We start from the raw sequence: 13,499 nt of genomic DNA on the forward strand, positions 1-13,499 counted from the left end.
TCATTTTTTTACGCGACTTTTGGGCAGTGTGACCGGGCCTATTAATGCATTGGTCCCTTGGGCGGAAAGACAGTCATGTTATATCTCATGCATGTAGTAATTTGTGTTTGTGCCATAAACAGGTGTCTTGTGGTGTCTCTCATGGGTCTCTCGTAGGTCCACTCCTTTCAAAATAATTATACATTAATGATGTTCTAAATTCGTCCATCTTTCTTTTTAATTACATGCTTTGCTGACTAGGGGTATACAGAAATATACACACTAAACTTGATACAAACAAAATATGATTGAAATCAGTGGTTGATGGGATCAATATGATTAATTCAAATCATATGACATAATTTATCTCATAATTCTATACTTTCTCTTTTAGGACACTCAACAGAAAGTCCTTCGACATTTAAAAATGTTGATCACAAAATATTTAGGCATCTTTAAAGACAAAATCTTGACTTAAAAAGGTTAAACTGACCATTTCTACTCTCGTTTGGAAATGCTGGGGCGATGAATAAACTGAAGTGCTGAGTTAACATCAACGTTTTGATGACCTTGTATTTTATACTACGATGTATACTTGTAAGTATGGAATCTCATAGCGTTGGGCAACAGTGCAATTGCCCAATTTAATCTATTGCCGCTTTTCAAAATGTCTTCCAGTAGCCTTTGATAACAGTGGCGTATATACTCATACCAATGTTGTGTTTCACAATGCCTGGCAAATGATGATTTGTAAAATCATTGTTGCTGCAATCTCAATGTATCGAGGTATCGAGTAATCGAGTACCAAATGTTCTTTTTCTCGTTCGAACGAAAAACAAAAATAATAGAATGCACTCATAACCCGCAAGATAGGGTGATTAATTTCATTTCCCCCACATGATGACTGCGTTTGATTCCCCCCCCCCCAAAAAAAAAAACAACAACATGGCAATTACATTCGATAATCCACAATATTTGAACAGCGAAATGCAAATGAGTATTCCTCCCTCCCCCCCTATATATCTTTCTTAGTTACCGCATCAGAGAAAGAAAAATCTTGTAAAGCATGGGAACCATGTATCTAGTTTCCTCTTTGTTCTTCTCTTATTTTATGATTTTTTTTGAGAGAGAGAGATAGCCGAATTCAAACAAGCACTGCTTTTAATTAAGGTCCTTTGCTCGATTTTCTTGTTATCTCATATCATCCATACAACTCCATGAAATATTGTTTCGCAAAAGCTTGTCTGTGTCTTTCTGTTGATGTTAGTATTTTTTAGCATTTTGTTGCTGGGCGGGCACACTGTGAAACAACACAAATGACAAAATGAAAGGACTTTGAATGAACTGCAAGACATCCCAAACTCCATCAAATGACATTAGAAGTTGACTCTGGGAAGAAAGTTTCAGCTGCCATAAAAATTAGTTGTATAAAAAGATAAAAGAATGCAGAAGTGAATTACCCGTTTTGCAGATATGATTGGCGTACCGATGTTCGCTGCGGGAGCGATGGAGAATTGGGGACTGATCATTTACAACGAAGACAATTTCCTGTACGATGAGAAAGTCAATGGGAGACGTGACAAGCAAGCAACGCTCACTACCGTATCACATGAGATTGCCCATCAGGTAGGACATATTGTGTGTGGGGGTGTGTGTGAATGAATAATGTATGTACGTATATATATTTATATATATAATGTATATACAGATCTGATCCAAATATCTTTTGGGGCAGTCAACTGCCCCCTTGCATACGAGGGAGCTTTTATGATGTTGTAAACTTATTTTTGATGCATTTAGGAAAAATGTCAATTTTTCCAAAAAGTACACTATACATCTATGGAGGGGAACCACGCAGTGAAAGGGTTTGTAAAAAGAAAGGAGATATCCCCTTCCAGGTGAGGGAACTTAAGTATTTTTGGACCTGAAGTGATGTATCTGGTGAACCCTTTTGATGAAAAAAAAAATAATCCGAAATCTGTACTGAGTCCATGGGAAAGGACCCACAGGGGAGGTTTTACCTAAAGAATTGAAATTAAACAATCTGGTTTACAATTTGGGTGAAATATTTGGACAGTTTTCTATCCAAAAAAAAAAAAAAAAAGGAAAGAAAATTTTCCACACCTCGGGAATTATAGGGGTAGGGGGCAAAAATGATATGTCCCCTCCCCCATCACCGCCCCTGATTACATAATGTTTGAGCGGTCTCGATGTGCGTATGGACATGGAATAAACATGTCTTTAGTGACACTATAAGAAACAGCCATGGAAATCACATTGACACAATAGATAGTATAACGGAATTGAGAATTTGTCAATTTGTTATTCTTTTTTGTCTGTGAAACATAGTCACTATTGCATTCACTCCATAGCAATGGAGAAATGAAAAACCTAAATCGATTCGTCATAATGTTTTAATCGCTCTTCGCTAACGGAATGGCAGGAGAGAAAAAAAAATCATGTGTGATGGGGTCATGCATACCGTAGGCATATCCGGTTCATACCACTTTGTGTTTAGATTTCGAGGCAGTGAAGCTCTAGCAATAAAGGTGAGGGTTGTTTGTGTTTCAACCCTTATCCTGTGAGGCACATGTTGTATTGATTAGCACTGTGAATCTAGGTCAAGCTCATGTTGACAGTTATATTTACAAAAGGAACTTGATTTTACTTGGGTGAAAAGTGTGCAATCATAAGATATAGCTGCCTTTTCTTCTACAAGTGAGTTACACAATGAAATATGTGAAAATCTCTATACGGATAATGATATTTTATTACAAATCGTGGAAAAATTCCAGTATGATGACGGTGTTTTACGGTGTTTTACTGGGGTCATCCCGCAAGCACGTCACCCACGAGTCATACAGCCCAGGAGCTCGATATAAAGTAAACTTGGCCCACGAGCTCTATGATCCACCAGCTCGACAATAGGCAAAATAAGGCCCACGCTCCAGGCACTCAGTACATATACAAGCACACTCAGTTCATAAGCCCCGTGATTTAATGTCGGTCTTGTGGTCCCTCCCCCCCCCCCCCCGGGTGCTATTCGTTATTCCGAAGGTTCGTTATTCCGAAGGTTCGTTGATCCGAAACACGCAAATATCCTATACCTAGAGGTTCGTTAATCCGAAAATGAAAAAGGGTTCGTTAATCCGAACATTTGTGGCATTATTCCGAAGGTTCGTTAATCCGAAGGTTCGTTGATCCGAAAATGTAGGGTTCGCTATTCCGAAGGCCCGTAAGTCCGAAAATGAAATAGGGTTCGGTATTCCGAAGGTTCGTTAATCCGAAAATGAAATAAGGCTCGCTATTTCGAAGGTTCGGTATTCCGAAGGTTCGCTGATTCGAAAATAAAATAGGGTCCGTTATTCCGAAGGTTCGTTAATCCGAATATATGATCGAAGGTTCGTTATTCCGAAGGTTCGTTAATCCGAAAATGAAATAAGGCACGTTAATCCGAAAATGAAAAAAGGCTCGTTAATCCGAAAATTAAATGAGGCTCGTTAATCCGAAAATGAAATGAGGTTCGTAATTCCGAAAATGAAATAAACTCACTGTGATAAGTTGTCGTAATCAGGAAAAAAAAAACACTGCTTGGATATTACGCAATGAAAATTCGATATTGTCTCGGGGAGGATGATACACGTGTATATTTTCAGCTAAAGGACGTCGTGTTGCGTGAAGAAGTGGCGTAAACAAGAATCTTGATTTTAATTCAGTCTGAATAATTATTTACCTGAGCAACGGGGGCTGTGTGATTTTTCTATATCCTACCTTCAGACACCTTCACATTTTTAATGATAATAACAGTAACGACGATAAGACTAATACAGAGAATGATTAATACGTATTGACACGACTAAAAAGTATCATTAATAGTATAGTAATGGCTATAATTATCGATGGTAACTATGGTGATAACGCAGGGCAACTTTAATTATTACTCGATTCACAGTGAAAAGTGTTGTTGCCGCGGTATCAGCATTTCATATCAATCCGATAATGAAATGACCTGCGGCAGGGGACCTAGGGCAATTGTGACCGTGCATCACAAAACGAACAAAAAGTCGCACCCCTTGATTTCATGTGAGGACTAAAAAAAAAAAGGTGAAATGGGTCAGCCAAGTCAATCTTGAGTTTTTCATATTTTCTGAAAGAGATCTCCTTTTTCTACATTATTCTTAAGTTTGGGATCATAACATGAATGGGAAAGCGTGTTTGCAGCAGTTTTTCTGCAACCCATTTTGGGGGGAGAATAGAATGATCAGTTAGACTGTAGAGTCCCCTTTTCATTTCTTGAAATCCATTACACATTCTTCACTTTCAAGTCTAATAACTTTTGAAAGGATAACTCTGCTGCTTTAAAAGTTAGCATTAATCATGGACAGAATGGGTTAATAAAACATGCTCAATTTCAGCTTAATCTGGTAATCCCTTCATTGTTGTTTGCTCCTGTGGTTTACTTCCTGTTTTTTGTTCCTTTCATTGAATAGCTCGCACAACTTGTTAAAGATTAAGCGCTTGAAAAGTCCCTGCACTTCAGAGCCTCATTTCTCAGTTCACATTTTTCAGAGTGTGTGCTTTCTTTCTAGTATTTAGATAGGTTAGGAGAGTCCATTTGAATTGAGTTATACATCATTTTATACATCATCCTGATAAAAGGTGACTGGGACCCACCTTTTATTGAGATCGCTTTGTTTTACTTTGTTTTGCGATATCCCAGCCATTTCAAAACCGATTCTTATCAGATAAACTTTGAATTCCCCTTAGAATTGTATGCTCTTTATCATTTCATAAAGCAGTTTCTAAGTAACTCGCAAAATGTTAAATGCTGAATCCTCACCTCAACCAATACTATACCATCTCTTTAACCATGGGCGCTGCAGCATTCTTTTCAAATGGATGTATATGACGCTGCACATTGTATTTGTCCATAATCATTATAACTGAGAAAGGTTGATTCTCAGGTTGATATTCTTTATGTTTGAAGATGGAAGTTCGAATCATAGGTCATTCCATCAAATAAGATACACAATCATTTCAACCGTTATGCAAGCGCATTACAGCTTGGGGTTCGGGGCTAAGACGACGTCCCAGCCTACTCCCAGGCCTATGAAAATAGTTTCCTTTCATACCAAATTATTGTTCTTATATCAATTATTGTATATATCTCGTTTGAACGTTCAGTGGATGTTCAAGCGAGTATGGAAAATATTTGGAGCTTCGTGATTGCTAAACAGGCACCATAGTAAACCTACACCACTAAGTTTTAGTTTCAGTGAGCCATAGTTGGAGCATTGTGTATTTAGTGATATAAGTTGTGGTTGATGCCAGTGCTCTTGTTCTATCAATATTCCTGCAAAGTCGTTGCTATACCAATCACCATGCCCTAGGGGAAATGTGACTTTGTATGACCAAGATGCTAATGGCAAACAAAGCTTTAAACTGAAAGAGATATTTTCAGACACTTATGTCAAGTTTTTACATGATTTCATCATAAATACATGGTAGTTTCCGGAACTTTTAAGTGTTACCATGGCAACAGAGATTGTTAATCATCCCCATTTACGTCCGTTCACGAGTGAAAACTGGCGAGTAAGCCCTTTAAGTGCCATTATCCCCAGAGATAGGGCAAGTTTGATATTACTTTTGTAAAATTTGCTTCGAGTTTCCCTGAAATTGTACAGTGGTTTTGTCGTTTTTTCGTTTACATAATAAAGTTCATACAACGTGTATCTCAAACTGTTATTTTTACTGTTTTTTTAGTCAATGAGGACATCATTTTGTAAGTTTGAAATTAAGTGCTCCATTCCATGCCCCACCTTCCCCATACTGTAGTCCGGATCTTTGACATGCAGCGGTTCATTATGAGCTCACATCGTCCACCTTCATAATGGTTATTTTTAGCACTCAGAATCAAGATTATGATTGGTCGTATGATAACGACCAATATTAGTCCATGGGCCAGGCCAGATATTGGTACCACCTGAGGTGGCAAAACCTCATCTCAGCCAATACTATACGATTCCTTTAATTTTGAATGCCTTCCCTTTTTAAGACGGTGACCGCGGCCACGCCCGCCCCCCCCCCACCAAAAAAAAAAAAAAAAAAAAAATTCTTATGTTTAAAGAAAGTGAAATGCATGCAAACTGACAGCTCTGTTTTTTTTTATTATACTTCTAACAATGGGTATCCTGACATGAATATCCAAACAGTACACCTAACTATGTGTCTAAAATCGGGTTTTACACAGAAAAGTTGTAGTTTCTTTTCGTACACATGAAGTTATAGACATACATGTAGGCCTATATACATGCATTTCTTCTTAGAAAATGAATAATTTAACGCTTATGTAAAAGACGTCGAGCTACTAAAGTCAAGGGTTTATAGAAATTGAAAGAGATGAGAAATGAAAGAAATGCACTTGCCGTAGCAAGAAATGACGGGAAACAAGCTGAAATACAATGTGGGCCTACGTTTAATTCCACTCTTTACAAGAGGTTATCCTGGGCTTGAACCGAATGCAAACATTTCTATGTAACTTTTTCAGAATCCTGCGAATGTAATACGACTATAGTGTCATGGCAAAGGCTATCATTATGGAGTACTAAAACGCAATTTACTTAACTTTACGAGAGCTAGAAATTATACATACACTGGCTTACATTTTGTCATTTACCATAACGACATGAATTCCATGTGTTACCATGTCACACAAAAAAGTGAAGAACTGCATCTAACTTCTCATTGAATTCAAGCAAAAATAATTTCTTACCTATTGACTAATCGGTAGGACAAGTTCGATTACATTTCACTCTTCACAGTGAAGCTTATTAAAAGCGATGTAGCATTTGAAATCTGCTTGTTGAGTATATTTCATTATTTATTTGTTTAATAGCCTTTATTCTTAAGACCACGCATGTGTGTGTGTGGGTTTTTTTTCCTGCTTGAGACATGTTAGAATGGCAGAATATGGTAATCATTTCAAATAATGAATGTATTTTCCTGACAATGATGAAGAAGTGAAGAAGGAGTCGGAGGGGACGAGCTCATTCTCCGGAGGAGAAAATACCTCTACTTTCATCATCAGTATACATGTACAAATGAAATTACAAATTACGACGGCATTCTACATCGTTGAAAAAAGTTTGTAAGGAATCGCGTGTTTTTGTGATTGCCTGTTTGCATATGGTTACAGCTCGTTATTCCGAAGGTTTTTTAATCCGAAGGTTCGTTATTCCGAAGGTTCGTTATTCCGAAGATTCGTAATTCCGAATGTTCGTTAATCCGAAAATGAAATAAGATTCGTTATTCCGAAGGTTCTTTAATCGAAAATGATATAAGGTTCGTTATTCCGAAGGTTCGTTGATCCGAAAATGAAATAAGGTTCGTTAATCCGAAGGTTCGTTAATCCGAAAACGAAATAAGGTTCGTTAATCCGAAAATGAAATAAGGTTCGTTATTCTGAAGGTTCCTTGATCCGAAAATGAAATAAGGTTCGTTATTCCGAAGGTTCGTTGATCCGAAAATGAAATAAGGTTCGTTAATCCGAAGGTTCGTTAATCCGAAAACGAAATAAGGTTCGTTAATCCGAAGGTTCGTTGATTCGAAAACGAAATAAGGTTCGTTAATCCGAGAATGTAATAGGCTTCGTTATTCCGAAGGTTCGTTGATCCGAAAATGAAATAAGGTTCGTTATTCCGAAGGTTCGTTAATCCGAAAATGAAATAAGGCTCGTTAATCCGAAGGTTCGTTAATCCGAAAACGAAATAAGGTTCGTTAATCCGAGAATGTAATAGGGTTCGTTATTCCGAAGGTTCGTTGATCCGAAAATGAAATAAGGTTCGTTATTCCGAAGGTTCGTTAATCCGAAAATGAAATAAGGCTCGTTATTCCGAAGGTTCGTTGATCCGAAAATAAAATAAGGTTCGTTATTCCGAAGGTTCATTAATCCGGAAATAAAATAAGGTTCGTTATTCCGAAGGTTCGTTAATCCGAAAATAAAATAAGGTTCGTTATTCCGAAGGTTCGTTAATCCGGAAATAAAATAAGGTTCGTTATTCCGAAGGTTCGTTAATCCGAAAATGAAATAAGGTTCGTAAGTCCGAAAATGAAGGTTCGTATATCCGAAAATGAAATAAGGCTCTTAATATTCCGAAAATAGAGTAAAATTCTTGTTATGACAAAATATCGTGTTGTAATTAATGTCTTTTGCGTTCGTTGATACGTGTGCGCATATGTGTGAGTGTGTGTATTGAGGTCAAGTAGGGCCTACATAGAACCTTAGAAATTACTGTTTAACTGCCCATCTTATCCGCTCTCACCCCCATTATCGTCGCCTTATAGCCTCACGTTTATCGGTAGTCTAAAATTCATCATCATCATCATAACAATTCAGGAGAGGCATGTTCACTTTGAAAAGGGGATGCCAGCATACTCATACTCTCTTTGGACACATAAACACATACGAACATATAAACTTTTATCGGCGACGTATAGAATGCCGTCGTAATTTACAATTTCATTAGTATATGTATACTAACGATGAAAGTAGAGGTATTTTCTCCTCCGGAGGATGAGTTCGCCCCCTCCCACTCCTTCATTTCTTCGTCAGTGTCAGGGTAATATATTCATTATTAGAAATAATTACCATATTCTCCGACTCTAACATGTCTCAAGCAGGAAAAAAAAAATCACTCATGCTTGGACTTAAGAATAAAAGCTTTTAAACAATCAAAGATATTCAACAAGCAGATTTCAAAATGTAACATCTCTTTTAATAAGCTTCACTGTGAAAAGTGGAATGTAATCGAATTTGTCCTACCGATCAGTCGCTAGGCTAGAAATTATTTTTGCATGAATTCAATGAGAAGTTGAATGCAGTTCTCCACTTTTTTGTGTGACATGGTAATACATGGAATTCGTGTCGTTATGGTAACTGACAAAATGTAAGCCAGTGCTTTGTATTATTTCTAGCTCTCGTGATGTTAAGTAAATTTGGTTTTACACTCCATTATGATAGCCTTTGCCAGAATGACACTAGTTGTATTACGTATTACCAAAAGAAACTGCAACTTTTTGTGCAAAACCCGATTTTGGACACATATTTAGGTGTACCCTTTGGATGTTCAAGTTACGGTACCCATTGTTAGAAGTGAAAAAAAACCGAGTTGTCAGTTTGCATGCATTTCACTTTCTTTTAACATATAATTTCTTCTTTTTTGGGGGGGGGGACCGCGGTCACCATCTTTAAATAAATTGAAGGCATTCAAAATTTAAGGGATGTATAGTATTGGCTGAGATGGGGCGTCAGGTTTCCAACTTTTTTGTGAGATAATGAGAAACTTCTTATGAAGTATGAAAGAGCACGTAATTCTACGAGGAATTCAAAGTTTATTCGATGAAACATGGTTTTGAAGTGGCTGAGATATTCAAAACAAAGGGATCCTAATAAATCGTTGGACCCACCTTTTGTTTGGCCCGATGTTTTACCATGTTTTTGGATATCTCGGCCAATTAAACCGTTTCTAATACAATACACTTTGAATTTATTTTAGAATTGTATCATTTCAAATTTCACAGGTGATTTCTAATTATCTTGCAAAAAGTTAAAATTTGAATGTCCCATCTCAACCAAAACTATACTATCCCTTTAGAATACCTCGCCTGTATGAAATAAATCCCTTCATAAGACACTAATACCCCAGACGATCGATAGACACCCCCAAACACATACACACAGACACAAAATAAACAAGGAAAAGTAGAAATTACGCAGTGCGTAATATATGTCCCCGCCGGAAGTTTAAATCCTTGGACTGGCATCAATGAGTTTGTTGCAACTAAAGATATATACATTATTTAAGTAGTACATTGTATGATTACCATACAGTGTCATAACAAGCAGTTGATATTTAGTTATAATAAAGTGGAAAGGTACACGTCTCCAATGGAGCTATATCCTGTAATAAAAAGAATGCTTCTTACAAGGCCAGTGAAATTATGTAATAAATCGTATAATCTGTGTAGAGAAATAGGAGAAAAGTTGTTAATGGGATAGGATTGAAGTTGAAGTTAGATACCATAAAAAACTCTTTATAAATGGATATACACTTACTGTGGTAAGAGTATAAACTAGAATTTCTGTTAAAATTACACACTAACTCAGTTATATTCTTGTTGTAGTAAATACAATATTAGCAGGTTGTGAAGTCATTTAGTGTTGTTTGCTAAAGAAAGCTGTGTGTTAATGTATGCATATAAAAGGGTTTTGTCTGTATACATTTAAACAGGGATAAAATGGTAATTTGTTGATACAATGTTTACCTACGGGATAGGGGCACTTGGTAGTCTATGGATGATGGGTCGCTGTGGTCCAGACAATGCAGTGGTCACTGTATGGAATTGGGGATACTCCATACTGGCCCTGGGTTGTGTTGGTGAAGATCAAATCTAGTACTCCTCCACGTTGGTGAGTAGGTGTGCTGATAAGTTGGTTGAAGCCATGGCTGTGAAATACTGTCTCCAGTTGTTGCTTGGCGGAAAGATCCATATTAAAATCTCCCATGATGTATGTAGAGTACTGTGTAACAGGTGCATTGCTAAGGAAGTTGTCGATATGACTTGTATAACCTTGCAATGGTCCAGGTGGCCTATAGACGATGACTATGAGGCAGGAGTGATTGTCTACATTCACAATGCATGGGAGACACTGGAGATGAGGAGCTGGAACTTGAAGCTGCTTTATTGAAGCAGTTGTGCCTTGTACAAGAAGTGCAAGACCATGCTGAGTGTGATGATGAACAACTTGCCATTTGTCACCAGGCGGAGCTAGGTTGGAGGAAGATGGTGATGCATGTGTTTCTGACAGGCCTAGTATGGTACACTTTGATATAAGTGGATCCTTTATTATATGCCTGTAATGGGACTTCCATGATCTCATATTAAGATGAGCAATAGTCAGTTCTGTGTGATTCTCCAGCAATTGGTGTTGCCACTTGAATACACTTGAGTTGCGCATTCGGACAGTTTCTTGCAGTGCAGCATTGTTGACCTTGATTTTGTCTGGAGTAAAATTTATGAGCTTTACACCTTGACGAGTTGTGGCCCGACTTATGATTGTGTAGGTGAGACCAGGTGGTGGTGACTTGACTTGAGGAGGCATTGATAGATCAGCTATGATGTGAGTGCAGGTACTCCCTTGAGCTGTATGTGCAGTGAGTGCCCATGCTAGCATTCCTGGATACTGTTTTCTCTCTACAATTACTGGAGATTTGGGTGACAGAGGAAACCTGGCTGTCACTACCCTGACAGGTACTGCATGCTTTAGATGAGGTGGATTGTGTCTCCTGCTATTAATTCCTGCCTTTTCATCATCGAACTGTACATAAATGATACCTCCTAGTGGATTTGATGGACTGATATGAAGCTTCACAATAGTCCCTGTGGCACCATTCACCAAATGGTCTGAGAGATCAGTGTTTTTAGTCTGAATCCATCGTGCTCCTTCACACAGTTGCAGTGATTTACGTAAGCCACCTGTTTCATGGATATTATTTGACGTTATGGTAACATTACAGGAACCAGTCTGAAGATCTGTTCTAGAATCAGAAGCTGTGACTGTAATTTGTGGGGCATCTGATTTTTGGAGCATTTCTTGGTTGTGTTTGTTTGCCTGTTCATTTGTAAAGAACAGGTGCAGTGTGTTGGGTGGCAGTAATGACTCATCTGTCTGTTGAAGGGCAGCTAATTCTTCCATATCTTGGGGTTGGAGATCTCCAACACGTATTCTGGATAGTATTTCAGCAAACTGTGCATCTTCTCGTTGACGTACAATTGTGGTGAGCTCATACAGCTGGAAATGCTGTTTCCAAATTGAGCCACATAGAACATTGTAATCAAGCTTGGGTGTCTGAAATACAGCTCTGTCTCCACATGGTGGCAACTGGAATAAATCTCCAACAGCAAGTATTGATACACTGGCAAAGGGTTTGTCATTGCCAAAAATATCTTGCAATGCTAGTGACAAATGCTCTAGTGTACTCCCTCCAACCATGGAGATTTCGTCAATAATGATGACTTTGAGATTTTGGTACATGGCTCGCATTGTGTTGAGTTTTTCATCACTTGACTTGCGATACTGAAAAGCTTTTCCACGTTGGCGAACTGGCAGGTTGAAAGCTGAATGCAGTGTTGTGCCATTGATGTTAGCAGCAGCCTTTCCTGTTGATGCGGTAACACTGTTGGTTGATCAGGATTTTGGCCAGGCTGTCGTAAGGCGCGGATGGCACCTTGGTAAATAGCATGAATGAGATGACTCTTTCCTACACCTGCTCCGCCAGATAAGAAAATGTAGAATGGGCCTGGATGAACATCTGTCAAAGCTGAATGGCAAATATTTGTGCTCCACTGGAATATGTAACAAAATAATTTGTACTGTTCATCATTCAGAGAAGATATGAGGTCATAGTATTGTGAATCTGGTGAGAATGTAGTGGAAGCATGTACTGTATAACTTCCAGAGGCAGGTTTGTCACTTGGAACTTGATCATACTCCAGTAAATCTGGGTCCAAACCTGCAAACTGTGGGTCGATATGATGAGCGGTCTCTTGTTGCTCAAGTTCTGGGTCAGCCCAGAGACCCTCATCCAAGTCAATGTCTTCTACTGCATTTTCAACATGTTCATGGAAAGGCTCAAATGCTTGGATAGTTGGCAGTATTTGATCCGAGACCTCTTTGTACTTGGAGGTCCATGATCCATCAGCATGGAGTAGACTTTCTTCCTGGCGCCATGGATAATATAGCAACAACAGTCTGAAATGATACATCTCTGGATCTTTGTTTTTTGACACACTATGGTAGCGAAGAACACATGGTTTTAGTCTTTTGCACATAATACCAAGGTTATTCTTGAGATGAACTTTCTTTGTGGTGATACTTTCATCAACTTCAAGTTGTTCTTCTTGGTTTTCAGTTGTGTCAGTGTTAGGTCGTGTCACATAATTTGCACAGAAATAGGCCAAGGATACATCCTCTAAACTGTCGGGCCTGGCAGCATACTTGTCGAGCATACTTGAAACATACACATCATCCTCCTGGTCATCCATTTCTGCAATGACATTCATTGGTTTTAACATCCGTGTTCTTTGTTCTTTTGGACCAGTTGGTATGAAGGTCACTTTGGTATTAGATCGCCTTAGTGGAAGAGAAAGGACACGAGCTATAGCTTCATGTTCTGACACCTCACGACATTTGAGAAATACTTGTCCAATATGATGCAGTTTGTTTTGAATGTTTATGTCATCTGCTTCCTTGCATGCCTTTTTCATCAGTTCACTCATTGTTCGTTCAGGTTTGCACATGTAGGATGTCAAGTATGCAATACATGCCCAGACATTGGTGATGTACTTGATGTCCATGTTTGCTTGGAGAGCTTTGAGAATGACAGAATTGTAGTTATTAACACAGGTCTCTGATGTTGTGCGTTGCATTACAATTGTCTCACGTTTGAAAGCAACTTGAA

General features: G+C 38.3%; 1 pseudogene; it reads left to right on the top strand.

Moving 5' to 3' along the window:
• LOC139740605 (aminopeptidase N-like) overlaps positions 1-13,499 on the top strand; it is a 111,336-nt pseudogene that overhangs the window by 29,793 nt on the left and 68,044 nt on the right.

The sequence above is a fragment of the Diadema antillarum genome, unplaced genomic scaffold (assembly GCF_040938485.1).
Source record: "Diadema antillarum isolate AM-2024a unplaced genomic scaffold, OU_Dant_1.0 seq00000862_RagTag, whole genome shotgun sequence".
Classification (NCBI taxonomy): Eukaryota; Metazoa; Echinodermata; class Echinoidea; order Diadematoida; family Diadematidae; genus Diadema; species Diadema antillarum.